This window comes from Macaca mulatta, chromosome 1, assembly GCF_049350105.2.
Source record: "Macaca mulatta isolate MMU2019108-1 chromosome 1, T2T-MMU8v2.0, whole genome shotgun sequence".
Lineage (NCBI taxonomy): Eukaryota > Metazoa > Chordata > Mammalia > Primates > Cercopithecidae > Macaca > Macaca mulatta.
The window spans coordinates 49,051,381-49,067,400 of record NC_133406.1 but is presented as its reverse complement, the minus strand read 5'-3'; positions in this window follow the sequence as shown (position 1 = coordinate 49,067,400).

Here is a 16,020-nt window from a genome sequence, read left to right as displayed (position 1 = left end):
CAAAGGGAAAACGGAATATTTTACAATGCTTAAGTAGTTGTCTACAGAGCAGTTAAGGGGAACGATAATCTTGTGATAAGGTCTATGTGAGTCTGAGACAACAGGCAGTGGACCACTCTGAGGAAGTAGGTCAGAGAGCAAGCTGCCTATTGATTAATGTTGAACATGCTGCAAGTATAGTTTCTTTTTGTTTCTCCTCTTTTTTCTTCCCTGATTAGTTTTATAAAATTTATAGGAATTGTTTCATTCCCTGTAGAAAATACTACACATTTGTATACCTTGTTACAGAAGTTGTTTAGAGTGGCTATCAAAGGCTGCATTTCTCTGTCTCCTAGTTAGTAGAGGTGTTTCTATGACTGAGGCCTAGCCATGAAAGGAAGTGCTACTTCAAGCTTAATATGTGAATATCTCCTACAAGTGATTCTCCATGCTCTGTCACCCCTGGCTAACCTACAATAGAGAATATTTTCAGAAAGATTTTGGAAAACATATGTAGAAGATAGCAGAGCTTTTGTAACCCTGGGGCCTGAATGAGTACATAGAGGAGGCTGCCCTCTGTTTTGTTCACCCACCCGGTATCATTAGATGAGTGAGATATTAACTATGCTTGAGTTTAGCTACTAACATGGAATTTGTTTCTTATAACAATTAGCTTTGCCTAATTCAATCCCAAAGGTGAAGAAAAAAAGAAAACAAAGTATAGAGCACACATCAAAAAAGATATAATTGGCCGGATGCGGTGGCTCACCCCTGTAATCCCAGCACTTTGGGAGGCTGAGGCGGGCGGATCACGAGGCCAGGAGATCAAGACAATCCTGACTAACATGGTAAAACCCCGTCTCTACTAAAAATACAAAAAATTAGCCAGGCGAGGTGGCAGGCACCTGTAGTCCCAGCTACTCAGGAGGCTGAGGCAGGAGAATGGCATGAACCCGATTGCACCACTGCACTTCAGTCTGGGCGACAGAGCAAGACTCTGTCTCAAAAAAAAAAAAAAAAAAAAAGATATAATTAACAATTTAGGCAGTGTCAAAACTCTAGACACAAAATTATATTCTCCAGTAAATTATATAATATCAATGACTTACAAAAGGTCATTAAACCTTTTGATTTGGAAAATACTGCATTTCTAATTTAAAAAGACAACATGTGTGTATAAAGGTTGATTTATGAACCACCACACTCTTGAAACCATCATCCCATCAAGAAAATAAACATCTTCATCACCTCTAAAAGTTTCCTCTTGACCTTTGAAATTCCCTACCCCCAACCCTTTCTGTCCCAAGCAAAAATGATCTAATTTCTGTCACTATAGACTAGTTTTCATTTTTTAAAAAAATGTACATAATGGAAATACACAGTATGTAATTGGGTTCTTGAGAGAAAGGAGAGGTGGAAACCTGGTTTCTTTCACTCAGCATTTTCTTTTCAGATCCATCCAAGTTATAATATATATCACTTGTTCATTACTTTATTATTACATTTTATGATGAAATTATACCACACTTTCTTTGTGCTTTCACCTGTTGATGGATATTGTTGTTGTGTCTAGGTCTTGACGATTACAAGTATAGCTAGTAGTAAGTCTATGTACAGGTCTTTGAATAGGCATTTGCTTTTATATCTTTTTTACAAACATCTAGTGGGAGAATGTCTGGATTCCGTGACATATGTATATTTACCTTTTTAAGAAACAGCCAAACTCCTTTATTCCAAAGTGGTTTTACCACTTTACATTCATATCTTGTATGTGCCTCCTCTTGCTATTTCCCTTAGTGTTTTGATAATTTTTTATAATAGTATACTTTGATTACTTCCTCTTCATCTCTTCTGTATCTACTACAGGTTTTTTCTTTCTGGTTTCTCTGGGGTTTACACGAAACATTTTATAATTATAACAGTCTATTTTAAGCTGATAAGAACTTAAATTCACCTACAAAAACTTTCATTTCAACTTCTCCTTCCCCCACATTTTATGCTATTTTACATCTTTTAAGTATTGTGTGTGCATTAATAAATCATTATAGCTACAGTCATTTTTATTTTATTTGCCTTTTATATTTTTATTTTATTTAAATAATTGTATTAATACTGTTTTTAATTAAGTGATTATATATACTTATGGGTTTAATGTGATGGTTTAACATATGTACGAAATGTACAATGATTAAATCAAACCAATTAACATATCCATTACCTCACTTACCTACCATTGTTTTTTTCTGGTAGGACATTTGAAATTTAGTCTTAGTTATTTTGAAAGATATACTACATCATCATTGCCTATAATCAGCCTATTGTGCAATAAATCTCATAACATTCCTCTTATCCAACTGAAACTTTTTACACGTTGACAACAAGCTATAACTACTGCTACTGCTAGTACTTTTGTTTTTTAACTTTTATACTCGAGGTTAAAGTGATTTATACTCCACCACTACAATATTAGAGTATTATAAATATGACTATATTCTTACCTTTACAGTGAGTTTTATACTTTCATATGTTTTCAGATTGTCACTTAGCTTTTCATCATTTCACATTCAAGAACTCCCTTTAGCATTTCATATAAAGTAGATCTAGTTGGGCTGAACTTCCTCACCATTTTTTTTGTGGGGGGTGGGCGTCTGGGAAAATCTGTCTCTCTTTCATTTCTGATGGACAGCTTTTCTAGCTACAGTATTCTTAATTGGCAGACTTTCCCCCACCCCCCCCACCCCCACCCCCCCGAATTTGAAATATATTATCCTGTCCTTTCCTTGCCTGGAAGGGTCGTCTGAAAAAAATCCACTGATAATCTTTTGGAAAATCCACTGTTTGTAATGGGTTGCTTTTCTCTTGCTGCTTTCAAAATTATTTTTATCTTTGAGATTTTAGAATTTGGTTAGGAAGTGTCTCAGTGAAGGTATCTTTATATTTAAATTAGTTAGTTTTCTGTGCGTTTTATTGACCTGAATGTTCATTGTCCCTGTAGATTTTTTTTTGTCATTATTTCCTTAAATAAGCTTTCTGCCCTTTTTTTCTTTCTGTGTTCTTTCTCGCACTCCCATATATTGATGCACTTGATGATGTCCCATAAACTATGTAGTCTTTCCTTCACACATCTTCATTCTTTTTTCTTTCTGATCCTCTGAATGGGTAACTTCAAAAAGGAAGTATTCAAACTCAATGATTCTTTCTTCTGCTTAACTGAGTCTGCTGTTGAAGCTCTCTACGGATTTTTTCAGCTTTGTCATTGTGCTCTCAGCTCTAGAATTTCCTCTTAATGGTTTCTATTACTCAACTTCTGAAATTTTTCATGTATTGTTTTACTGATATTGTTTAGTTTTCTCTGTGTTCCCTTGTAGTCCAATGAGCTTATTTAAGAAAATGTGGCACATATACAGCATGAAATACTATGCAGCCGTAAGAAAGGATGAGTTCATGTCCTTTGTAGGGATATGGATGCAGCTGGAAACCATCATTCTCAGCAAACTATCGCAAGAACAGCAAACCAAACACCGCATGTTCTCACTCATAGGTGGGAATTGAACAATGAGATCACTTGGATACAGGAAGGGGAACATCACACACCGGGGCCTGTTGTGGGGTGGAGGAGAGGGGACAGGGATAGCATTAAGAGATATACCTAATGTAAATGATGAGTTAATGGGTGCAGCACACCAACATGGCACATGTATACATATGTAACAAACCTGCACGTTGTGCACATGTACCCTAGAACATAAAGTATAATAAACAAAACAAAACAAACAAAATTACTTGAATTATTAGTCAGATAGTTTATAGATATTTATTTCTTTAGGGATGCTTAATGGTGCTTAATTTTGTTCTTTTGACATTGACATTTTCCTGATTAGTAATCCTTGTGAACTTGTGATGTTATCTGAACACTAGAAGAATCAGTTACCTTCTCCAGTATTTACAGATTGGCTTCAGTGGAAGCAGATTTGGGCCTGACTATGCTGGGGCAGGCCTTTGTTCTGGGTTAGCAGGGGCATGGCTGAATCCTGGTTCTGTGTGGGTTGGGTTGGCACTGAGGTGGGTCTGTAACATGCGTCTACTGGGTCCAGCCAGAAACCTGAGTCTTCAGGACTCATCCTGGAGTCTTGGTATGCAGAGGCTAGGCTGAAGCCTGAGACTGATGGTGCCAGCCTGGCCCTGGAGTTCATAGGTGTAGTCCCGGGATCTGTGTTCACGGAGGCAGTTCTGGAGACAGGGTGTCAGGGCTGGCCTGATGCTGAGGTGGTCCTGGAACCGGGGTCACTGGGTGCTGACCTGGCAATAGGGGCTGCTGCGGGGAGGCTGGTAATGGGGTCGATTATAAGGTTGAGCATTCATTTTACTCTCTTTTTCCATCTGAATGGTCTCTTTCTCCACATTATCCTATGTAAGACTGGGGACAGCATAATATGAATAATGTGAAACTACCCTCTTGGATGCACCTTTTCTTATCTCTGTGCCAGACCCAGGTGCTGTAAGCTCTCATCTGAATTATTTAAATCATGTTAAAGTATTTTCACATATGGATAGTTGTTCAAATGTATGCTTCAGTGAGGTGATGAGCAGCTCCTATTCTGCCAGTCTTACTAACATCATTCCACCTGATATTGATAAGAATTCACTGACCATATATGTGGAGATCCATTTAAACAGTCTCTATTCTCTTCTGTTGATTTATTTATATACTTTAGCACCAATACCAAACCGTCTTGGTTACCACGTACTATAAGTCCTCCAACATAATTCTTCTTTTCAAAGTTTTTTTTTTTTTTTCTCTTGTAAGTCCCTTCAATTTCCATATACATTTTAAAATAAGCTTGTCAACTTCTATAAAGAAGCTCGCTTATATGTTGATTGGAATCATGATACGTTTATAGAATGATTTCTGAAAAATTGATAGAAATATTTAGTCTCCTAGTATATACCTCCCTATTTATTTAGGTAATTATAAACTTGTATCAGCCATGTTTTACAGTTTATGCAAATCTTGTACCTCTCTTTTCATATATTTCCCTAAGTATTTCATACTTTCAATATAGTGATATACAGTATTTTAAAACTAGTCACAAACTAGTCACAAATTGTCTTCATGAGAATGTAACTAATGCCAGAGAATCTGAGGTGGAATCATTTCATCCTAAAACCATGCCCCCACTCACCTTGAAACAAGTGCCTTGTGCCAGAAAGGTTGGGGACCATTGCTACAGTTGATTCCTCAATAAGGACTGATGCATTATATCTATATATTATTGGATCATATCATGGAAAGAACACAACTGTTCAGTTGTCACTGCGTTTAAAGAGTAAAATATCCAAGCTAATTAAGATTAGGTATGTCTAGATGTTGAATCATAATGTGTTAGGTGAAAGCTACTTCAATATTTCATATCTCATATTTGGATTACTTCTGGTGAAGTGTTATTGGCTCTCAAAAACAGGCAGAGGAGAATGCATGAACTGGTAACCAAGAGTCTTAACGATGGTCACAATGTTACATTAAGAGAACATACTAAAACAGTGCTTTTTAATTCTTAAAATGCAAAGAAATCACCTGGAGATCTTGTTAAAATTCAGATGCCAATTAAGTAAGATTCTACTTGATTATGATGGTTCTGGTCTATAAATCCAGGTTTGAAATGCAAGGACTTAGGTGTCATTCTAAACATAATCACTCTTATGAGGTTAAGAGTTACATAATTCTCCAAAAGATGCTTTACTAGTTAATGACTATACTTAAAAACATACTTGCAAAACAAAAATATAAATACCAGAATTTCTGGTGTCTGAGTAACCTGAGCTTCCAGAGACCATGAGAGAAGATGTGCAGCATATTTTAACATGTTTTTCAATGTCTGATGATGTGTTCTGTCACTTCTAGATAGGTGTAAAATATTATAGCCAAATAATAATCTCTCATAAGCCCTGTAGAATACTTTCCAAGTTAATTTTCTAAGTGATATCCTATTTCCTAACGGATACTGTTTGCTCTAAAGTTCTATTAAGTCGGAGTTATATTATTTTCTCCTACACCAAATTTTCTATAAGAGTTGGAGGTGAAGCTGATGTTCACTTTGATAATCACCAGTTCTTCAACAACATTGTTATTCCCTTTGCCTTGTGAAAATAAGTCTTTTAAAAGAAGATGATCTCATAGTACCTTGGCTACTTTTACTGGCCACAGTTGTCTATAGTCAGTTTCTGTTTCTTATTATTAAATCTTATCGTTTGGCTCAAAGTGTATGTATGTGTGAGTGTGTGTGCATGTGCATGAATTTGTGTATACATGTGGCATGTTTCCTTCCTCATCTGTATTGAATTGCTCAGACTTCTGGTTTCTTGAACTCCTCTTCCCTTCTTCCCTAATGATTCATTTACTCATCCCAGCAACCTACGTTAGTGTCATACTCTAAGCCTTAAGACTGCTAATAACTACAATTTATCCCAGATTTTTTTTTTTTTTTTTTTTTTTTTTTGAGTTGGAGTCTCATTCTGTTGCCCAGGCTGGAGTGCAGTGAGGTGATCTCAGCTCACTACAAGCTCCGCCTCCCTGGTTCATGCCATTCTCCTGCCTCAGCCTCCCTAGTAGCTGGGACTAGAGGCTCCCGCCACCACATCCGGCTAATATTTGTATTTTTAGTAGAGATGAGGTTTCACCATGTTCGCCAGGATGGTCTCAACCTCCTGACCTCGTGATCCACCCACCTCAGCCTCCCAAAGTGCTGGGATTATAGGCGTGAGCCACTGCGTCCAGTCTATCCCAGATCTTATTTTCAATTCTTGCTCTGTCTGACTACTATCTTCCATCTTCCTACCCCACTTCTTTTAATACTGACACCTCGGCAAATTTTCCCCAACAGGATATCCAGACACTTGATCTTATAATTATGTCACTTTCCATTATCCAGTATGAAATCAAGTTCTTGCCTGATTACCCTGGCCAGAACTTCCAAGACTATGTTGAATAGGAGTGGTGAGAGAGGGCATCCCTGTCTTGTTCCAGTTTTCAAAGGGAATGCTTCCAGTTTTTACCCATTCAGTATGATATTGGCTGTGGGTTTGCCATAAATAGCTCTTACTATTTTGAGATATGTCCCATCAATACCTGATTTATTGAGAGTTTTTAGCATGAAGGGCTGTTGAATTTTGTCAAAGGCCTTTTCTGCCTCTATTGAGATAATCATGTGGTTTTTGTCTTTGATTCTGTTTATAAACTGGATTATGCTTTTTGTTTTGCATATGTTGAACCAGCCTTGCATCCCAGGGGTGAAGCCAACTTGATCATGGTGGATAAGCTTTTTGATGTGCTGCTGGAGTCAGTTGGCCAGTATTTTATTGAGAGTTTTAGCATTCATGTTCATCAGGGATATTGCTCTAAAATTCTCATTTTTGTTGTGTCTCTGCCAGACTTTGGTATCAGGATGATACTGGCCTCATAAAATGATTTAGGGAAGATTCCCTCTTTTTCTATTGATTGGAATAGTTTCAGAAAAAATGGTACCAGCTCCTTCTTCTACCTCTGGTAGAATTTGGCTGTGAATCTGTCCGGTCCTGACTTTTTTTTTGGTTGGTAGGTTATTAATTATTGCCTCAATTTCAGAGCCTCTTATTGGTCTATTCAGGGATTCAACTTCTTCCTGGTTTAGTCTTGGGCGAGTGTATGCGTCCAGTAATTTATCCATTTGTCCTAAATTTTCTAGTTTATTTGCATAGAGGTGTTTATAGTCTTCTCTGATGGTAGTTTGTATTTCTGTGGGATTGGTGGTGATATCCCCTCTATCATTTTTTATTGTGTCTATTTGATTCTTTTCTCTTTTTTTCTTTATTAGCCTCACTAGAGGTCTATCAATTTGGTTGATCTTTTAAAAAAAACAGCTCCCGGATTCACTGATTTTTTGAAGGATTTTTTGTGTCTGTATCTCTTTCAGTTCTGCTCTGATCTTAGTTATTTCTTGCCTTCTGCTAGCTCTTGAATGTGTCTGTTCTTGCTTCTTTCGTTCTTTTATTTGTGATGTTAGGGTGTCAATTTTATATCTTCTCTGCTTTCTCCTGTGGGCATTTAGTGCTATAAATTTCCCTCTACACACTGCTTTAAATGTGTCCCAGAGATTCTGGTATGTTGTATCTTTGTTCTCATTGGTTTCAAAGAACATCTTTATTTCTGCCTTCATTTCGTTATGTACCCAGTAGTCATTCAGGAGCAAGTTGTTCAGTTTCCATGTAGTTGAGCGGTTTTGAGCGAGTTTCTTAATCCTGAGTTCTAGTTTGATTGAACTGTGGTCTGAGAGACAGTTTGTTATAATTTCTGTTCTTTTCCATTTGTTGTGGAGTGCTTTACTTCCAACTATGTGGTCAATTTTGGAATAAGTGTGATGTGGTGCTGAGATGAATGTATATTCTGTTGATTTGGGGTGGAGAATTCTGTAGATGTCTATTAGGTCTATTTGGTGCACAGCTGAGTTCAATTCTGAAATTCTGGCCAGGGCAATCAGGCAGGTTAAAGAAATAAAGGGTATTCAATTAGGAAAAGAGGAAGTCAAATTGTCCCTGTATGCAGATGACATGGTTGTATATTTAGAAAACCCCATCCTCTCAGCCCCAAATCTCCTTAAGCTGATAAGCAACTTCAGCAAAGTTTCAGGATACAAAATCAATGTGTAAAAATCACAAGCATTCTTATACACCAGTAACAGATAAACAGAGAGCCAAATCATGAGTGAACTCCCATTCACAATTGCTTCAAAGAGAATAAAATACCTAGGAATTCAATTTACAAGGGATGTGAAGGATCTCTTCAAGGAGAACTACAAACCACTGCTCAGTGAAATAAAAGAGGACATAAACAAGTGGAAGAATATTCCATTTTCATAGATAGGAAGAATCAATATCATGAAAATGGCCATACTGCCTAAGGTAATTTATAGATTCAATGCCACCCCCATCAAGCTACCAATGACTTTCTTCACAGAATAGGAAAAAACTATTTTAAAGTTCATATAGAACCATAAAAAGAGCCTGCATTGCCAAGACGATCCTAAGTCAAAAGAACAAACCTGGAGGCATCATGCTATCTGACTTCAAACTATACTACAAGGCTACAGTAACCAAAGCTGCATGGGACTGGTACCAAAACAGAGATACAGACCAATGGAACAGAATAGAGCCCTCAGAAATAATACCACACATCTACAACCATCTGATCTTTGACAAACCTGAGAAAAACAAGAAATGGGGAAAGGATTCCCTATTAATAAATGGTACTAGGAAAACTGGTGAGCCATTTGTAGAAAGCTGAAACTGGATCCCTTCCTTACACCTTATACTAAAATTAATTCAAGATTGGTTAAAGATTTAAATGTTAGACCAAAAACCATAAAAACCCTAGAAGAAAACCTAGGCAATATGATTCAGGACATAGGCACGGGCAAGGACTTCATGTCTAAAACATCAAAAGCAATGACAACAAAAGCCAAAATTGACAAATGGGATCTAATTAAACTAAAGAGCTTCTGCAAACCAGAAGAAGCTACCATCAGAGTGAGCAAGCAACCTACAGAATGGGAGAAAATTTTTGCAATCTACTCATCTGACAAAGGGCTAATATCCAGAATCTACAGAGAACTCAAATTTACAGGAAAATAAAAAAACAAACAACCCCATCAAAAAGTGGGCAAAGGATATGAACAGACACTTCTCAAAAGAAGACATTTATGCAGCCAACATACACATGAAAAAATGCTCATCATCACTTGCCATCAGAGAAATGCAAATCAAAACCACAATGAGATACCATCTCACACCAGTTAGAATGGCGATCATTAAAAAGTCAGGAAACAACAGGTGCTGGAGAGGATGTGGAGGAATAGGAACACTTTTACACTGTTGATGGGATTGTAAACTAGTTCAAACATTGTGGAAGACAGTGTGGCAATTCCTCAAGGATCTAGATCTAGAAATACCATTTGACCCAGCCATCCCATTACTGGGTTACTGGGTATATACCCAAAGGATTATAAATCGTGCTGCTATAAAGACACATGCACACATATGTTTATTGCGGCACTATTCACAATAGCAAAGTCTTGGAACCAACTCAAGTGTCCATCAATGACAGACTGGGTTAAGAAAATGTGGCACATATACATCATGGAATACTATGCAGCCATAAAAAAGGATGAGTTCATGTCCTTTGTAGGGACATGGATGCAGCTGGAAACCATCATTTTCAGCAAACTATCATAAGAACAGCAAACCAAACACAGTATGTTCTCACTCATAGGTGGGAATTGAACAATGAGATCCCTTAGACACAGGAAGGAGAACATCACACACCGGGGCCTGTCCTGGGGTGGGGGAAGAGGGGAGGGATAGCATTAGGAGATACCTAATGTAAATGATGAGTTATTGGGTGCAGCACACCAACATGGTACATTTATACATATGTAACAAACCTGCACGTTATGCACATGTACCCTAGAACTTAAAGTATAATATTTAAAAAAAAGAAATCAAGTTCTCATTTATTATACAGCTTAGATTTTCTGATCGACCATTATTAATCAGTACCCTGCATTAAATCCTCAGCTTTCTTGCCACCCTCCTTTTTTTATATCACACTTGCCTGGAAAAACTCTATCTCTAGTTTAAAGCCAACTGTCCATCAGCTATGTACCTGCAAACATGGCTGAAGGAACGTCTCTTGAAATATATGACTCCAAATTCAAATAATTGTTCAGAACTCCCTGGTATCTGCGTTTTTATAGTTGAGTAACTTTCTCACTCTCCTTGCTGACTATTTCAAAACTTTTCACTTCTCAAATCTCTGAAGTTCTCCTTTTTTTTTTTTTTCCAGCTGAATGGTTTGGCTACTCATTTGATGAGATATTTAAAGCAGTCTCAAATACAATTATTTTCTTTTTTACTGATAGATAATAACAACCCTTCTAAAACTGTAGCCATACACTGTCTTCACTTCTACTACAATGAGGAATTTGTACTTGCTCTTATCTGAAGACCCCTTTTGCCTTTGTGCACTTCCTTGAATTACTTCATGCATCCCTGAGTTTGCCACTACACTTTCCTGGATTCAAATGTGCCATTTGAAAAATAGTATTGTGCCATTTGAAACATCCAGGATAATTTCTACCTTCTTGACCTCTCCTTGGAATTCCAGGTTCTTCTATTCAGAACAAATTGATGTTCATAGTAGATGCTTAATAGACATCTCAACAAAACACTAATTCTTGATTTTTCTCCACCAAATCACTTCTTTCCCATTATGCCAGTATCAGTAAGTGACACTACTACTCACTTGATTGCTCAGATAGAACACTGAGGTGTTATACACGAGTTAAATCTGCATTTCATGTTGTGTATCCTGATAATTAGTAAATCCATTTGCTCTTCCTTCAGTGCATTTTTTCTTGCCACCACCAATGCTACCATCTAAGTTTACTTGTCTCTTCCCTGTACCATGGTAGTGACTTCTTAACTTATCTTTTCAGTGTTTTTTGTTCAGAGCCTATCCCTATAAAAAGCCTGGCTCAATTTTTCAAAATATAAAAATACAATTTTTCTTAAACTTAGAAAATGAAGTATAAAGGACAAAATATAAATATAAACATAAATGGTTACATTAGTGCTGCAGAACCCACCACTGACTTTCTATATTATATAGCTCCAAATCCAATGGTGACTTAAAGATGATCTGGTGGCTGCCAAGAAGGAATAATCCTAACACTTGATAATGTGTTTAGAGACATGTAGGGACATTGGTTTGCAGTGTGAGGTCCTCCGCTAACATTTAGTGAGCAGAATATGAGATAATGAAAATGCCATAATGGATAGGATGAGGTGTCCCAAAATGGAAACATCCTATCTCCAATGCCAACTGCATCCCCAAAATGTGGCCTTGGCTTCCTAATCACCCTTGATTATCCTGATCTACTGTACTCTAATTACAGTGACATTGTTTTCATCTACCAAGACAAACTAATTTCTACCGAAGATCATTTATACTTGTTACTCACTTGATCTGGTACAACATTACAAATGTACCCAGTTTACACTTTTTGTTTTCTCATATTCTGTACAAATTACATCTCCTTAGATAGGAATTGCCTTGCCACACATGTTTAAAATAGTCATTAGCATTACTCTCAATTCCCTTACCTTACTTTATTTTTAATCATACAATTATTCCCATGTAACATTTTATATATTTGCTTTTAAATTTATTTGTTGCCTGACTTTCCTATTAGGATGGAAACTGCATCATAGAAACAAATTTGTATGTTTTATTTATCATTTTTAATCAAAAGATAACAGCAATGAATCAAGTTTATATTATAAACTTGATACTCATTTGTTGAATAAATTAAATAATTTACAGAGTAAATTTGTTAAATAAAAATATGTATATGAATATTGGGAATGTAAATAGTGATTATCTGGACATTTAAAATTTTAACTCTAGATTTTAACTAATCTTTAACTAATTTTAACTAAATTTTAACTAATAAGTAGGTTCCCATGAATAAGTTCTACTGGGTACAAGAGATGGGGGAATGGTTGGTTGATGGAGCAGTGAGAACGCATATATTTATTAAATTTGCTGTCCTACATGAATGTGGCTTTTGGTACCCAGAAACAATTACATTAGTAATGTCAAAGATCACTGAGCACACATCACTATGACAAATATAATGAGAAAAATATTTGAAATATTACAATAATTACCAACATGTGACACAGAGATACGGAGTGAATATATGCTGTTGGAAAAATGGCACCAGTAGACTTACTTGGCACACGGCTGCCACAAACCTTCAATTTGTGAAAAATACAAATCTTCAAAGCACAATAAAGCAAGATATGTCTGTTTGGGGGTAACTTACAAAGTGCTGCAGATATCCTCATGTGGGCTGCAGACAAAGGGACGTTCTACCTACATGTGTCCCAAAAAGGAGGTCGGAGTATGGAGTTTATATGAGAGTTTAAATAATTTGGCTCAGGGTTGGTTTCTTTTGGTACTTTGGGCAATAACCTGGATACCTTTCTCAGGGCCTGGGAATGTTTAAGGCTTTGGCTTGGATTCAAGCCTGTGAGAAAAATCATGCAGCTTAGAGGGTTTACAAGGCCATTAGGACACTCCTTGTTTCGTGGTCAGGACAGAGGAATAAAGCAGGGGAAAGTGGTGGACCATACGATATGTGTGTCTGCACATGTGTCTAGATGTTGTGTGTTTCTTCAATTATAAGTCGTTCAGTAGATCCAAGGCTGGTACTTCCACCCCTGAACATTGGTTTCCCCACCACCTCATGACTAATTTAGTAAACCCAATATAAAGCAAAGACTAATAAAAATGCAAAGTAATGTTTCAAGGTTATTTAAAACATATGCACATCTAATCCCTTAAATAGAATTGAGGCCAATAAACTCCTGAGAGACAGAGAGTGAGAGAGAGGGAAAGAAGTACAAACCTTGCACACTTGTTTTTTCTGGTAAACATAAAATAATTCCAAAGAAATCTATAATTCAGGAGACTCAGAAGCAAGAGAATCAAGCATTAATCTTTTATTAATCATCTTTTATTAAAATGTCAATTTTCAGTATTATCTAATCTGTTTTATATAAAATAACAACAGATTAAATAGTAGTGAAAAGTTTTAGAATTTTTAAGAATACAATTATTTGTGAGTATTGTAATCATAGTACGCAAAACAAATATGGCTTTTTGACAAAACATTAGGTTTTTCCAACGATGACAAAACACTAGGTTTTCCTAACACATTGCCCAATGAAACCACACGATTTTCTGTAATGAAAAAACACACCAAAACCTTTAGTTATGTTATCAGGAGAATGCATCAGCTAGTTACTGACTATTTTGACTGAAGATAAATTATGGTTGCTAGTGCATCGTATTTGTATGATAAAATAAGCAATGTATTTCATACGTTTAAGAGACACATTTCTAAATGTCAGCTAAAGTACTGTGGATGCATTTTCTTTTCTAGACTTCTGAATGTCTTTGTCTTAAAACCGGATTTTCTATTAAGTTTAACAATAATTTATGGCTTACCCCTACCTAATTAGCTTAGAATTTGATTTTCTCCACTGAAATGACAGGAACCAACTATTAATTATGGGCTTAGACCCAAACTGATAGGAACATCAATAATTTTACTGCAATTTTCTCAGTAAATTTCAAATAATAAAACCTTATGCATGCATTATGGAGGTGGAACAAGTTTTATGTCCATTAACATGGAGACAATACATTGATTGCTTGCTGTGACATTATGAAAATGAACTGATGAGACAGCTCCAGGGGAAAAGTGTTCAACTAAAGAGGGCATTCCACTGCATTAATCCATCCTTTCCAAAATTAGAATATATAATATTGAGCCGAGTTATGCATATTTAAATAATATATTTTGACTTGAAAACCCCAATATACACAAATATTGAAAACTCAGCAATAAATGTTAACACTATTCTATCCATTTTATTAACTGTAGATTATAGCCAGTAAGAATTACATTCATTTTTTTCAAAAATACTCATTATGAGACTATGTGCCACTCTTCTTTGATTGAGGAAAGGGAAATCTGCTAAAAGCCTACCATTGATTAAGTGAGAGAAAGAATCTAGTTCACAAGTGTCAGGTTTTGCTTATGAGATTAAAAAATGTGCTAGTTATAGGCAATATTTGGAGAGAAGGCAGTGTCCATAGGTGTGTATGAAAGTAAGCACACAGATTTGCTGGTGATAGTTTTGGAGTGCTGTTATATGAGAGTTTCTGCTTTCTTTATTAATTGAGAAAAATGTTATCATTTGATAGTATACTAATCAAGTCATGCATGAAGTTAGTGGTTTTACATTTGACCCCAATCAAAAGTTACGTGGTTTTGCCCAGCAAATACATCTGCATTGATGCAGGAATAGAATAGGTGGAAAGTTTTTTTTTCTAGTAAGATTTGGGATCTTTCCAGACAGATATCAAGAAGAGAGAGTAGCAAGAGTGTTTATTATACCTGCAAGAGTATGATTAGAAAGATAGACCCTGGGATCAAATTTGAGCATGGTGGGATATGAAGATATGAGGGTGGTGGGTAATGATGGATGGGTGGTAAAATCCATGAGATATTTTTGGAGGATTGCACAAAGGATTGTTCAAGCGGTAGCTATAATGGGGGAGGGGGTTGGAGAAGCAAGAGTGGAACACTTGCCACTGAGATTGTAGAAGAGATACAAATAAGAGCTATAACATATTTTTTAGTATGTTTTAAGATCAATTCAATGGGTCATTGCTAGCATTTTAAAATATAATAGAACAGAATATTGGTGAATAGAATAGAAAATTTAGTACATTGTAAATTTAAGAATAAGTGTTTTTGTTTGTTTTTATAAATTGTTTTTTACAGCAATTCTATTCTATTTTTTATTTTTATTTTTTTGAGATGGAGACTTGCTCTGTCGCCCGGGCTGGGGTGCTGTGTCACGATCTCGTCTCATTGCAACCTTGGCCTCCCAGGTTCAAGCAGTTCTCCTACCTCAGCCTCCTGAGTAGCTGGGATTACAGGCACATGCCACCACACCTGGCTAATATTTTGATATTTTAATAGAGATAAGGTTTCACCATGTTGGCCAGGATGCTCTCAAACTCCTGATCTCAAGTGATCCACCAGCCTCGGCATCCCAAAGTGCTGGGATTACAGGCATGAACTACCACGTTCGGGCATTTTTTTTTTTTTAACAGCAACTTTAGATACACAGCAAACTTAAGAGGAAGGTACAGAGGTTTCTCACACACCCTCTACCCGTACACATGTAAAGCTTCCCCCATTACCAACAATTCCTACCAGAATACTACATTTGTTACAATTGAGGAACCTACATTGATGCATCATAATCACTCCAAGCCAATAGTTTACATTAGGGTTCACTCTTGGTGTTGTGCATTCTTTAGTTTCGGACAAATGTGTAACGAAATGTATCCTACATTAAAGCACCGTA